Source organism: Triticum urartu, chromosome 6A, assembly GCF_056163025.1.
Source record: "Triticum urartu cultivar PI428250 chromosome 6A, HENAU_Tu73, whole genome shotgun sequence".
Classification (NCBI taxonomy): domain Eukaryota; kingdom Viridiplantae; phylum Streptophyta; class Magnoliopsida; order Poales; family Poaceae; genus Triticum; species Triticum urartu.
Genome location: NC_141878.1, coordinates 300,807,856 through 300,814,312, shown reverse-complemented (window position 1 = coordinate 300,814,312; position 6,457 = coordinate 300,807,856). Strand labels below are relative to the sequence as shown.

Genomic DNA, 6,457 nt, shown 5'->3' with positions numbered 1-6,457 from the left:
TAATTAATTAGTGCACACATCTAGGGGGAGCCCGTCTATATTTTGTAGATGTGGGGTTTGCATTTTATCTTGTTTTATCCTTGTGCAAATCCCGCGTTGTCATCAATCCACCAAAAGGGGGGAGATTGTTAGGGAATGTAGAATGGTTGATAAGATAGTCTTATCTTAAGTCTTGCATGTAATTTGGAGATGACAAAAAACATGTTTACAATGGGTCATCTCTTAATCTTATCTTCAATAACTAGCTATTCCTAAAAACATGGTGAGACATATTGTGCTAAGAGATCATCTGTTGTCTTCTCTTAAATAAGAGAAGATATGCCTTTTCTTATGAGTTCTCTCTCCTCCACCTCATCATTTATCCTACGTGGCACTCCTAAGATAGCACCATTGTACATGCCCTTAGGCATATTTTGTCATGCCCAATATGCGATCCTATCCGAGAGGAACTCGAAGGTCCCACCAAGGACAGAGTCGTATATTGAAACGCTTTTGCAAGATGGATATCATTACATCGTACCATTACATAAAAGTTGAGGATACATACAAAGGCATACAATGCCACAAGAATACATAGAACATCGTACATGAGAACAACATCCGACTACGGATGAAACACAAATAGAAACTCAAACGACATCCACCCTGCTAGCCCAGGCTGCCGACTAGGAACTTGTCCCAAGATCGACGACGAAGAAGAAAAAGAACTCGTAAACAAGCAAGCATCGCTCTCATGTCGGATCATCGCATTACCTATACCTGCAACTATTGTTGTAGTAATCTGTGAGCCACGAGGACTCAGCAATCTCATTACCATGGGTATCAAGACTAGCAAAGCTTAATGGGTAGGAAAGGATAAGTGGTGAGGTTGCAGCAGCGACTAAGCAATGCATGGTGGCTAACTTACGAGTACAAGAGTAAGAAGAGAAACTACGCAGACGGTCGCAAACTAAAAATGATCAATAAGTGATCCTGAACTACTTACGAGACAAACATAACCCCACCGTGTTCTCTTCTCGAACTCATTCGAAAAGAGACCATCACGGTTATGCACACGGTTGGTGTATTTTAATTCGAATCTGGTGTCAAGTTCTCTACAACGGGACATTAAAAATTCCCATCTGCCACATAACCGCGGGCACGGCTCTCGAAAGTTTAAACCCTGCAGGGGTGTCCCAACTTAGCCCATGACAAGCTCACGGTCCGCGGAGACAATCCTCCATCACGAGACCCTCCGATCAGACACGGAATCCCGGTGCACAAGACATTTCGACAATGGTAAAACAAGTCCAACAAAACCTCCCGGCGTGCCGACACCCTAATAGTAGCCGCGCGTATCTCGTCTCAGGCCACGACGGATGAGCTACGCGTATAGGTGCCAAAATAACCCAGGTTGCCCTGGGGCGGCCCCGCACAATGCTCTAGTTTGGACCAACACTCATGAGGAGCACTGGCCCGGGGGTTGATTAAGTCCTCGGGGTCCGGAAAGTCCCTATGCAAGTTTTAGTTGTTATTAGGAAAATGGTAAAACCAATGTTGGGCCTTGCTGGAAGAGTTTTATTCAAAGCGAACTGTCAAGAGGGGCCCAAAAACCCTCATCGTGTTAGGGACGCAAAATAAAGGAACATAACACCGGTATGACGGAAACTAGGGCGGCATGAGTGGAACAAAACACCAGGCAAAAGGTCGAGCCTTCCACCCATTACCAAGTATATATGTGCATTAATTAAATAAGAGATATTGTGATATTCCAACATATCCATGTCCCAACATGGAACAAACTGCAATTGCACCTGCAACTAGCAACGATATAAGAGGGGTTGAGCAAAGCGATAACATAGCCAAACAATGATTTTCTAGGAAGGGTGAAAAAATTTAGAGGCTATCATGGCAATTTGGGAGGCTTGATAAACAAGTGGTAGGTAGCGCGACATAGCGATAGCATCGAGACAACTAGCATAGCAAAGATAGTAGTGAGATCCAAGGTGACGGTCATCTTGCCTGAGATCCCGCTAGAAAGAAGATCTAGTCCATGAAGTAGACGAACCAATGTAGTCGAACGGATCCTCACAATCGCAATGTAATCAGAACTATCAAGAAGAAGCATAACCGGAAAGAAGCAAACAACATGGTAAACCAACAAGCATAATCATGACATGATGCACAACCAAGTATGATGCATGTCCAGTTTAAATATGCATGGCATGGCAAAGTGCAACAAACAATACTACAAATTAAGTGGAGCTCAATATGCAACAAGTTGCATATTGACAAAACTTCACAACAATTATTTAGTTCGCTTTCGTTTATGTACCTAACAATATTAAATGTTGTTAAACATGGCAAGATGTGAAGCATATATAAACTATCTATTATGCAAGTTTAAATGAGGCCAGAAACAACCATGTTAATCTATGCATTTTTCTACCCCGTTTACATATAAAGTTTACTTAATTGTGAGCTACGGTTATTTAGTAATGAAATAAACTATTTTAACATGTCATTTAGCAAATTAAATGTAAACAACATTTTTAACAAGGATAAAAGTTCGATATTATGAAAGTAGACAAAATTCTAAGCATTTTACATATACAAATTATTTCGATCCGATGCACGGTTAAAGACTTATTAAATGCATGAACTAGAAGGGTTTTTCTGCAAAAACTGCACTGACTGGAAATAAGAAAAAATCACAGCAAGGAAAAAAACATGCATTGGGCTGAATCTGCTGGGCTGGGGCTCTCACCATGGGTCAAGCCCAGGTTGGTGGAGACGGGAGCTGGGCCGGTTGCTGGGCGGCTCCCGGCTTAAGGCCCAGGGCGCGGTCGCTGCGGCTGGCGGGCGAGCGGGTTAGCGAGGCAGGGACGGTCAACGCGAGCGAGGCGCTCGTCTTCGATGCAGAGGAAGCAGGGGTGTGGCGGCACTGATGGATAGTGGTGAGGCAGCAGCGGAGGAAGGTGCTGATCCGGGTGCTGGACGGCGACCTGAAGGCAGGGACGAGGCCGGAGATGCAGGGCCTCGTCGGATCGACGAAGACGACGACAAACAGAGTAGGGCGGCAGCGAGAGCTGGGGCTTCCCCGGTTCCTGCGAGAAGAAGTAGAGGAAGAGATATGAGAGCTCCAGGAGAGAGAGATTAGCACAGAGGGAGACGAAGGAGAGGGGCGCGAGGGCTGGCCTGGTGGTCGTTCGGTGGGGAAACGACCCCGGGCGATGGGTCAAGGCTAGGTCCGGGCAAGTGCGCAGCGATGATGAGGTCCGGGACGGGATGCCGGTGTTCCAAACGGAGGCTGCAGGTTCGATGGGGCTCGAGACAAACAGGTTTGGAGACGACCAGCGAAGGAGGAAGCTTGGGCGGGCGGCACGACATCCATGGCTGGACATGTTGCAAGAAGAGACGAGGGATATGAGAGAAGGAGAGGAAGTAGAAATAGAGGGAGGTAGAGAAGATAGAGCGAGAGCGGGAGGAAGTGAGGCAACCTGACCGTGCCCTTCGCTGGCGGCAGGCGTGGGTGCCCAAAGAGGTCGTGGGGTGGAGCTCCGGTGGAGTTGTTGTTGCTGCTTACGGCACAGCCGTGCCAGAGGTTGGGGAGACAAGCGAGCTCGATTAGATGGACGCGCAAGGCGAGGGAGGTGGTCGGAGGGCGAGAGAGGATCTGGATCGGGAGCAGGCTCTGGTTGGTCTAACGCTGAAAACGAGGAAGGGAGAGAGGCTGGTTGCAGGCTTAGATCCCGAGGAAGGGGAGACAAGAGGAGTGGCGGCGGCGGAATGAGGAGGATGGGACAGATTAGACTAGGGTTTCATCTATTTATATAGCATGAGGATTTTGGTTAGGGCTAATCAGACCCTTCAATTAAAATTGAACGGTCCGGGATAAATAGGCTAGAAAAGTCTATATAAGAAACGATGATGTTTTAGGGATGTTTGGGGATAATCCGAATCCAACGGTGATGACTGAGCGGGTTGGGTTCGGGCAGTTCTCGGACGCGCGCGAGGGGTTTGGTGCACTGTGCAGAGAGGTTAGGTGGTTAGACAAGAGGGACTCGAACAACCCGGTTGATCTGAGAGGAGGTCAACAGAGACAAGGAAGAAGCGACAACTACGAGCGGCTACGAGTTTTATGAAAACATGCGGATGCAATGCACATGATGCCATGATGAAATGCAACAAACAAATAAATCACACAGAGATAACAAAATAACTGGAAGGCTTCTGGAGCATCGGTCTCGGGTCGTCACATATTTCTCTCTTAGTGGTTTTGGTGATTGATGACAATGCATTTGCGGACTAATCGTGTGCATTGAGCATTTCAAATAATCTATCATATGGCACAAGATGATTCGAGCCCCTCGGAGGTTTAGAGTGAAGACGGTCTTCTTTCCTACATTTCTTTTCGGTGGACTTGAGTCGTAGGAAAAACCGTACTATCAAGAGGAGGTCCACTTCAGAAAGGTTCGGGTGGAATCAACACATACACATCTTCATATGCCACAAAATGAGCTTCCAGTATCGCGCGTACTATCGGCCCCTGCTTGGGTCTCGATTTTTTGTGTTGGGTTCAGCGGTAGTCCTGCGGTGGTCCCACCGGCATACTACCCCTGAGCCCATTTTGACCGAGTTGGACAAGCAATAGTCGGAGCGGCAGTAGGAGCGGTAGTACCGCTTGTAAGCGGCAGTACCACGCCTACCTCCGATCGCACTACCGCTAGTGGATCTGCTCCCTAGTCTTCCCCTGTTTCTGCAGCAGTAGTAGGGTGCGGTAGTACAGTCTATAAATGGTAGTACCGCCCAGTTTGGACGGTAGTACCGCTGTAGCTGCACTACCCCTTTGACCTACCACCACGGTGCCTTAGTACTGTAACACTACTTGCTTGTGGCCCTCTGCCATTACACATACTTCCTGGAACTACCGCTTGGGCGGTAGTACCACTCCCAGAGCGGTAGTACCGCTTGTATGCGGGTTGTGGGCTGAGTAACGGTTGGATTGGTTCCCCACTATATAAAAGGGATCTTCTTCCCTAAGAAGACCATCTTTTCCTTCCCCAAACTCCATTGTTGCTCAAAAGCTCATTTTCGCCCGATATCTCTTCCTAGCCAATCAAACTTGTTGATTTTCTAGGAATTGGTTGAGAATGCCCCGATCTACACTTCCATCAAGAGAAATTTGATTCCCCCATTAATTCCTTGCCGATCTTACTAGTCATGGGTGTTTGAGCATCCTAGATGGTTGAGGTCACCTCGAAGCCACAATCCATTGTGGTGAAGCTTCGTGGTGGTGTTGGGAGCCTCCAATTCGGTTGTGGAGATTGCCCCAACCTTATTTGTAAAGGTTCGGTCGCTGCCTCCAAGGGCATTACTAGTGGAATCACGGTATCTTGCATTGTACGAGGGCTTGAGGAGAATACAGTGGCCCTGTGGCTTTGTGCCTCCACATCGCTCCAACGAAGACGTACTTCCCTTAAAAGGGAAGGAACTTCGGTAACACATCCTCGTCTTCACTAGCTTCACTTGTGGTTACTAATGTCGCTTGGACTACGTCGGTATTTCCCCAGAGAGGAAGGGATGATGTAGCACAACTACGGTAGGTATTTCCCTCAGCTATGAAACCAAGGTATCAATCAGTAGGAGAACCAAGCAACACTATCTAAACGATACCTTCACACAAAGAACAAATACGTGCAACCCGACGCGTAAGAGGGGTTGTCAATCCCTCCACGGTAAAAAGATAGATAAATTTGTGGTAGATCGGATAAATAGCTCTCAATAAAACGCGAAATAAAATAAGTAATAAAAAAGTGCAGCAAGGTATTTTTGGGTTTTTGGAATAATATAGATCTGAAAATAAAAGAAAATAAAAATAGATCTCAAAGCAAATATGATAAAGAATAGACCCGCGGGCCGTAGATTTCACTAGTGTCTTCTCTCAAGAAATAACACACGGTAGGTAAATAAATTATTGTTGGGCAATTGATGGAAAATCGAATAGTTATGACGATATCCAAGGTAATGATCAATATATAGGCATAACATCGAAGATTGGTAGATCGACTCCTGGCTGCGTCTACTACTATTACTCCACACATTGACCGCTATCCAGCATGCATCTAGTGTATTAAGTTCATGGAGAAACAGAGTAATGCAATAAGAACGATGACATGATGTAGACGAAATCCATTCATGTAGTAATAGCCCCCATCTTGTTATCCTTAATAGCAATGATACATGCGTGTCTTGCTACCCCTTCTATCACTGGGAAAGAACGCCGCACGATCGAACCGATCACAAAGCACCTCTTCCCATGGCAAGAAAAATCGATCTAGTTGGCCTAACTAAACCAAAGATTCGAAGAAGAAATACAAGGCTATAAATAATCATGCATATAAGAGATCAAAGAAGACTCAAATAATATTCATGGATATAGATCTGATCATAAAGTCAAAGTTCATTGGATCCCGAC

General features: G+C 46.3%; 1 long non-coding RNA gene across 2 annotated transcripts; it reads right to left on the bottom strand.

Moving 5' to 3' along the window:
• Window positions 1-290: 290 nt before the first annotated feature.
• Window positions 291-3,778, bottom strand: LOC125512927 (uncharacterized). 2 transcript variants are annotated; one of them, XR_007285606.2, is made up of 3 exons: window positions 3,480-3,778; window positions 2,747-3,375; window positions 291-2,090 (listed from the first exon to the last, which is right to left on the bottom strand). It is a non-coding gene; the product is annotated as an uncharacterized LOC125512927 (long non-coding RNA). The 2 variants fall into 2 exon arrangements; XR_015608119.1 differs by having other exon boundaries at window positions 291-3,375.
• Between the last annotated feature and the right edge of the window lie 2,679 nt (window positions 3,779-6,457).